This window comes from Aptenodytes forsteri, unplaced genomic scaffold (genome assembly GCF_000699145.1).
Source record: "Aptenodytes forsteri isolate BGI_AS27 unplaced genomic scaffold, ASM69914v1 Scaffold83, whole genome shotgun sequence".
In the NCBI taxonomy this organism is placed as follows: domain Eukaryota; kingdom Metazoa; phylum Chordata; class Aves; order Sphenisciformes; family Spheniscidae; genus Aptenodytes; species Aptenodytes forsteri.
Genome location: NW_008795371.1, coordinates 6,159,921 through 6,167,664, shown reverse-complemented (window position 1 = coordinate 6,167,664; position 7,744 = coordinate 6,159,921). Strand labels below are relative to the sequence as shown.

Genomic DNA, 7,744 nt, shown 5'->3' with positions numbered 1-7,744 from the left:
AATAATAATAATAATAATAATAATAATAATAATAATAATAATAGTGATGGCAGTAACATATTCATTTTGGTACAGCCCTACCATAATCCTGAACACTATCCACAAACAGAACAGAAGATTGCATTTGCTCTGAACAGTGTACTCTCAAAACAGGTAAGAAAAAAACAAGATGAAAAATACTGAATGAATTTGCACTAGTGGCAAATATCTTAATAATTCTGTGATTTTGGAGGGGCTTGGTTGTATTAAGCCAAAAGGAGTAGCTGGACAGGAAAATGGTCTATATGAAGCAGGAATGGCTGCATTATTTGCACGATCATAATGCTATTATCTTCTGGATTTCACAGGGAACTGAATTTATTCAGTAAATAACTGTATTCATATACATTTACATTCTGTAAATAACTGTATTCATATCAGAATAATTGAATATCTGTCTTGAACTGTGTGCACATTGCATCTAACCGGCTTGGAAACAGGCCAAAACTTGAAGCAATTTTTGGGAGAACTGCAGAATCAATACATCAATTCCCATTAATTTGATGTCAGAGGAAACAAATGTGTACCTGTCTGAAGCATGTGCATTCCCTGCAGAGACGTACTAAAATAGACATCTTCTGTCTGCCTTCCTTCCCTGTACCCTCCAAACGTCAGAAACCAGGGTCAGAATGGGGGAAACCTGGTCTGACTCCAAAATCTAATTAAGTCAGGTTTAGTAACCCAGTATTCCTGGCCAAGTTATACACAAACTCTTGGCCAAATCCAAGCCATCCCAAACTGTACCCCATCCACTGCACCGAGTTCCTTGTTGCTCCCCTGATGCTTCAGTCCCTCCAAAATACATCTCCACTCCAGGGCTGAGGATATCTAGGCAAGCTGCGATGGACCTCTTTTCAGTCTGTCAAAGCCATAAGCTGTAATTCTGCACAGCGGTGAGACAATATTAATGACTAATCATAATCGAGAGTGCATTTTAAACCAGCCAGAGTTCTTGATCAATCCAAGCTCCATAAAATGTGCTGTGCTCCAAACATCTTGCACATCTTGCTCACTGCACAGCTGATTACTGAGAAAAATCTTGTCCCAGAAGGTTCACTCAAGCACACGAAACATTTTTAGCATCCCAAAGGTGTGCATACTCACAGACCTGAGAGTGCAACCTGTCTGACAGCAGCTTTCCAGTGAAAGGAGCAGGAAAGAGGCAATGGGTGATGAGATTAGCCCCCACGGGAGGAGACTCCTGCTTGGAATATGAACACATCTTTTCAGTCTCTCTCATTGTGACTGTTTGTGCTTTTATCAAATTTTCAGTTTGCATCTTCAGCTACGGGACCAGATGGCTCCCATGCATAATGCACTGAATCATGGCAAGGCTTGAGGTATTTGTTATGTATAACAGCAAACACACGCACTGGACCAGGTTAAACTCTTTCACAGTTAGCATATGGTGCATACTGCATATGGATGGTACTACAGCAGGTATCTATATATACATACAGTCAGAAGATGGGAGTATCTTTTCTTCTTGCAGGTTGTCAGGAAAATGACTGTCATACCTTCAACACAAATAGCAAGAAATAGAGGCAGTGCAGTAACACATGGCACAGGACAGATGCGAGGCACTTCCCGTGATGCGCAATGCCTGATGGCAAGGAATCCTGGTGGGCCAAGGACGGTTGGCTCTTGTTCCCCCTCTGATTTCCCCTTGCAGCTTGTGATTAAACTGGTGCTGACACCTTGCCCGGTGCCTATTTGCACAGCCAATAGCCGTGGGCAGTACTTCTGGTCATGAAGCACCTACCGAAAAAGGAGATAACCTCATTGTTTGAGAGCATCTTTGCCTCTGGCATTTTTTAAATAGAAAACAAACCCGATTTTCTCCTCACTTGCCTCACATAGATCTGGGGTAAATTCAAGATGTGGCACCCCTGTGAAACTAGAGTGAATGGGAGGGGTGTTTGCAAATGCAACAATCACCGCTTGGCAAAGTGTAAGGCTATAGGGTCTATACAGAATGTGATTTGTGCTTCAGTGACAAGACCATAAAAGTCACCCCGTAGTCGTCCCTCACTGATATATTGCAAATACCCATTTCGGAGCACTGAAAGACACTGAAATAATGAAAGGTGTTTTTTAGATACCTAGGAGATGACTGTTTCAGAGAAGTCTAGGCTGCCGTGCTGGGACTCAGTACAAGTAACAGATCCCAAGGCGGTTGAGGGATGTCCCAAATAGCACGACTCGATACTGTGTGTGTGCTCCGAGTCGCGCAGTGAAGGAGCAGCCACGCAGCTGGCTGCTTTCCGGTGGCCACACTCCACCTCAAGTATTTTCTGGCGTGAGAAAATTATCCTCTGGCTATTTTTCAGCCTGCTTTTCTTAGTATGTATTTGACACGCCCTCTGTGTTCGGAGTGACAGGACACCTCATGAGCGGGTGCCGTGCTGGCTTTTGCGGACAGGCGCGAGTGCTGGCAGGCAGTGGGACGCCCGTCAGGGACTGGCACAGTGACCAGGAATGTCAAAATTGTAGCCTGTGCAGAGCGGCTCTGATGAAGGTTAACACGTATTGCCACCACCTTTGAGGTCAGCGCTGGGCTCACTTTAGCAGTCCTATAAATAGATGCCCAAGGTTGACTGAGAAGAGGATTTGATCTGATGGATCTTGTTTAGCATTCCCAAGAGAGGAAGGCAGATTCTTTTCCTTTTTCTCTTCCAGCCTCTAACCTTGAGTCAGTCTCTGTGGGAAACATTAGTGCCATTTGCCAAAAGATCTGCCACTGTGAGCCAGATGTCCTGCTGTGTCGCACAAACCATACGTACATGTTTCATCAACCTGCAAACCCAGACCTAATTCCACTAAAGACTCAAACTAATTCCTCACTGGCAAAACTAGGGAAAAAACCCAAACAAACCTTGAGCCTAATTGCTTGAAAACAGTAGGACATCTAGTGGATTTATAGGGCATATCTTCGGGATTATGAGCAACATTTTGTAATTTTCTTGGCAAAACCAACTATGAATGTATTTATAGAGGAATCATTGAAATATCAGGGTTCCGATTTAATAAATTAATCTTGTTATAGCTGTTACAGCCTCCAGTTTGCCTGAGGAAGTTATTGCACCCTATAAAAAACCCATGAGTACTGTTTGAATGACTTGAAAAAAAAAATTATGGGGAACCGGATGGTTCCCAAGGTCTAGGAACAGGAGGAAGGGTATTCTGCCAGATCAAAGCCATCCCAGTTGTTCCATCTGACAGCTCTCTAATGATCTTAATGAGCAAAGTTTTATAGTCTCAGCCTGGCTCCCCAGATAATTGTACAGCTTCGCAACAAGCATCGCCATGCTGAGCACAGCCAGCCAGCTCCATTGGTTGTTTCAGCAGTGAATGAATTGGCCACAGAAATCAAACTGCCTTCTTCATTCCCCAGGGCTGATCTTTTGAATCCAAATTAGAAGATGATGGGACGTGTGATAATGCTTGCACTGCTGTTGTTGACATTGTATTTGTCTAGTAGCGACACCAACATCAAGCAGATTTTGACCCTAGATAGGAAATAAAACCCTGTGGCAGGGTGTAGTAAGAGGAAGAAGATTTTGAGCCATGCCTCAGAAATTATATCTTGGCCAGCAATTATCCTGGAGCTGCCAGTATTATCTTGCTAATATGTCTCTGGAGGCAACAGACACAGACAAGGAGATGTGTGTTGAGTCCAAAATGGATGCAGGAAACTGATGACTTCATTTTGACGGTCATCACAAGAAACACCAAGTCATCGAGTCTGTTGCATTTGATTCCTGTTCCCAAAGCATGCTGAAAATTTTCCTTCCCTTTTGCTTACCGTAATATGGGACTAGCGAAAAAATGACTACAGAAGATGGTTAATTTTTCTAGAGCTGCTCCCTTCCCACTCTTTCTTCAGTGCCACAGAGATCCCTAGAGAACAACAAAACCAGGATGACGTTTGATTTTGGATAAGTCATTCCCCATTCAGATCCAGGTCCTTTTTTATTCCAACTCCAGGGTTAGGAAAGAAAAGGCTGATTTATAGAAAATAATTTTGATTGGTCCATTTCTTCAACTCCAGGGTTAGGAAAGAAAAGGCTGATTTATAGAAAATAATTTTGATTGGGTCCATTTCTTCTTATATATTCTTTTCTTCTTAGAACTGTAGAACTAGAAAAAGTACATAGCGGGTGCTGAAATTCAAGTGAGTTATCAACAGAAAAATTCATATCAACTCCACGCATTTTCATTACTCTGCCATGGAATTACCTGAAAAATAGAACTCCTTCTATGTCGTAGACCCTTTAATTTCATCCGGAGTTTTAAAAAGAGAGGGTTTTTTTTCATTTCAGTGGATGGATTTTATACTTCAAGGTTTTTTTTCTGACTGACATGTCAAGCTGGGGTTAGTGAGTGCTAAGAGTATGCTTTTCTCTAATTTAGCAGCTGGATTGGAAAGCTTGAATTATCTCTGCATAATTGCAATGATTCATGGATTGTTAGAAAATTGCAAAGTATTGATTGGATTTCCCCCTTAGGAAGTATTTCTCCTCTGGTAAGTACTCTGGGGCTTTGCTTTTGTCCTTCCTGCCTTCTGCCCTGGGGAGGCCAGTGGCTCCTGTCATCTGGGAAACGGGAATTTGGGTCAACAGCCATTCAAGGACAATTTTAAATTATTGCCATTTCCAATTCCAAATCTTTCCCTGAGCTTTGCAAAGTGTGAACAGGGATTTCAGAGCCAGAAAAGCTGGGACCAGCAGCAAATACTGGCCATCCTTCTTTCACATTCTTCTATTTCCATGTCAAATACCACTGGTGTACTCTGCAAAGACACCTTGACCTTGTTGTGGGAACGCTACAACCATCAAAGTTGGTGGCAAATTTTCCCCTTTATTAGGCCAGGATTTCTCTCGGGGTCTCAGGAGTCGTTGGCAGGAGGGAAGTGGGAGAATCAGGCGTGGGGAGAGCCTGATGCACAGCGCCTGGGGCTGAGCAGCTCGGAGCCGATAGCTCTGACACATCTGGACATTAGTGGTGCTGCCGAGGCAAAAGCTGGGGCCTTTTTGGCAGCTGCTGTATGAATTTCGAGAACAGAACCATAAATACGCAGTTATGAGTGTGACCTCTGCTTCTTTTCTTCGCTAAATTGAACATCCAATGGCCAGCTGAGTATCATTCCTTGTCTCTGCTCCAGTTGCTTAGAACGTGCTGCCTCTGCAAATGGTTGTGCTGAAGTACAAACTGAAGAATTACGAGAGCGCGCTAATTCAAGGTTTGCAATGAATTTAGTGTTCCCGCAAGGATGACACTAATGGCAATTAATGCAGCAGAAATGCCAGTGCTGAATGACTGTTCTCACATTAGAAGCTGTCAGTCCCAGAGCACACAGTCCTCTGTTATTTCAGGCCTGACCTCTGCTTTTTGGCCATGTTTCATACGCACGGGAGGTGTCCCAGGCCATCCTGTAACTACAGCAGCATGCTCCAGGAGGGGACACAAAGAAAGAGCAGAGCAGCCAAAAACAGTCTGCGCTGACAGTGACATTTCCTGAGGTTTTGTATATTCCCATCTGGGGCTTGCCCAAACAGGAACAAAATTAACCCAGGACTGAACAGAATATAAGATTTTAATTTCTGGAGCTCCTTGCTAGTCTGGACTATGCTATCCCCATGCCCTGCTGTCAGTTGACTCCTGTTTAGATGCAAAGTTCTTTCTGCTGTTTCAGTTTTGCCTCTCTACACCGTGAAGAACCTGATTTTAAAAGATCAAATGCATTTACATGGGCTTGGCTAGAAATAACCCCTGCTGCTGCTCATATACATGGCAATCTGCAGGAATTTTCATGTTACAATGCATGACTGGTAAAAATGCCTCTGCTTTGTAATGTCTTAAGTTCGACAAGTGATAGCGGTACAGCAATGTAGGGACTGTGATTTTCAGCTCAGCCAGAAAAGGCATTGTCCTCATTTTGTGCCCTCAAGTCTTGTGCAGGACGAGCCAGTTCCAGATGAGGAACATCTGCAATTTGGTGCAAGAGGAAGTAATGCTTATGCATGTAAGAAATGTAAATAAAGGGTGTTTCCAGGCTCACAAACAAAATCCAAAACACAAAAAGGAGAACAGCTCTTACAGGAGGATAACTAAAAATACTTCATCTGTGTTATTTTTATTTCTTTAGAATTAATAGCATTTCTGGAGGATGAAACCAGGCCTGAGAAACATCAAGTGAAAATTAATAGCTTTTTAGCAACAAAGTTCAATGGAGAACTGCAAATAGGATGTGAGATGGAAACCTTAACTACAGAGTTATAAATACACCCCAGCCTCTACACATACAAATATCCATTATCAGTTTTAATGCACTACTCAATGCAGTAGGATAACTTCTGAGAAGGGCAGCAGGAGTGGGACAAGCCTTTTCAGACTCAAGATTTGGGCATTCTGGGTTCATCCGGAGATAAAAAGGATGAATCCAAAGACAACGCAGACTCCTACAGACCTCCCTGCTATGCTACCAGAGTGCTTTCTGCTCCTGCGAGGTCTGGCCTTGCAATGCCCTTACAGAACTTGCACATGCAATTATTCCCACGGGACATGTGGAATGGGGTCCTAGGGATGGGACGCCCCACATGCTTGGTGGGTTTTGTGCACCTGTAAGAAGCTGGAGGTGCACGGTCTGCCAGGGCATGCCGGAGGCTGGACATGGGGTAAGCCCAGACCCCAATGCTCTGACCTCACCCATGTGCTCCCGCAGACCCTCTGCTGTACTCCTGTGGTGTGACACATCGTGGTCACACGTTACGTGTTTTTGTTATTAGTGCTTTGTTTTCTCTGCCCAGAAGCTCTGAGGCAGTGTGAACTATTTATTTTTAAATGCAGAGGATCACGTTATGGTTTGTTATCGTTCCAGCAGACGGTAACTGATGCACAGCATTGCTGCCGATGCCCGGGGGTTTCTTTCCGTGCACAGAAATGATAACACAGCTGCTGATTGCAGAAATGGCAAACTTACTGCTGCTGCTAATGGCAAGCTGGTGGAAAAAGAGCAGTTTTAAGGGCTTTGGTTTAATCATTTGGACACAAGCACTATTTTTATCCTCTTCTATTTAGGTCTCAAGCCTGCGCCAAGGGAAGCCGGTGACAAAGCTGGTGTCTCCCACGACACAGGGGCAGACGAGGGGGACCAGCTTTTGGGAAGAGAGAAGTAGGGCGGGCAGCGGCGCGGCGGCAGGAAAGGAGCCCGCACTTGCGGCCTCTTTGCACCTCATGAGCTGAAAGAGCTTCTTGGCATCTCTGATGCCTCCACCATGAGCTCCATTGGCTTTGCACACCACTCTTAGCCTGGTTCACAGGACGGATCTGAGAAACCTGGGGGACTTCCCGCCAACCCGCCCCAAACTCCACCGTGGTTGTGGGCAGCTCCGGGGTGGAAGCCATCACCTGCCCATGTAGGCAGGAGGAGGGCACCCACGCCGTGGCTGGGTATAGGGCTGGTGGACACCAGCCAAGCGAAGAGGTGAGGCGTCGCTGGTGCACCTCTGCACGTGAAGGAGCCCGTGAGGGGACCGAGGAGCATGTCTGGCCATAATTCAGGCAGAGAAGCAAGGTCGAAAAAAGAAGACGGGAGGGAGGAAAAGGATCAGGTTCCACCGAGATTTGAACTCGGATCGCTGGATTCAGAGTCCAGAGTGCTAACCATTACGCCATGGAACCGCTCTGCCAGCATCCTCTTCCG

General features: G+C 45.0%; 1 non-coding gene across 1 annotated transcript; it reads right to left on the bottom strand.

Moving 5' to 3' along the window:
- Positions 1 to 7,650: 7,650 nt before the first annotated feature.
- TRNAQ-CUG lies at positions 7,651 to 7,722 on the bottom strand. Its single transcript has one exon. It is a non-coding gene; the product is annotated as a tRNA-Gln (tRNA).
- Between the last annotated feature and the right edge of the window lie 22 nt (positions 7,723 to 7,744).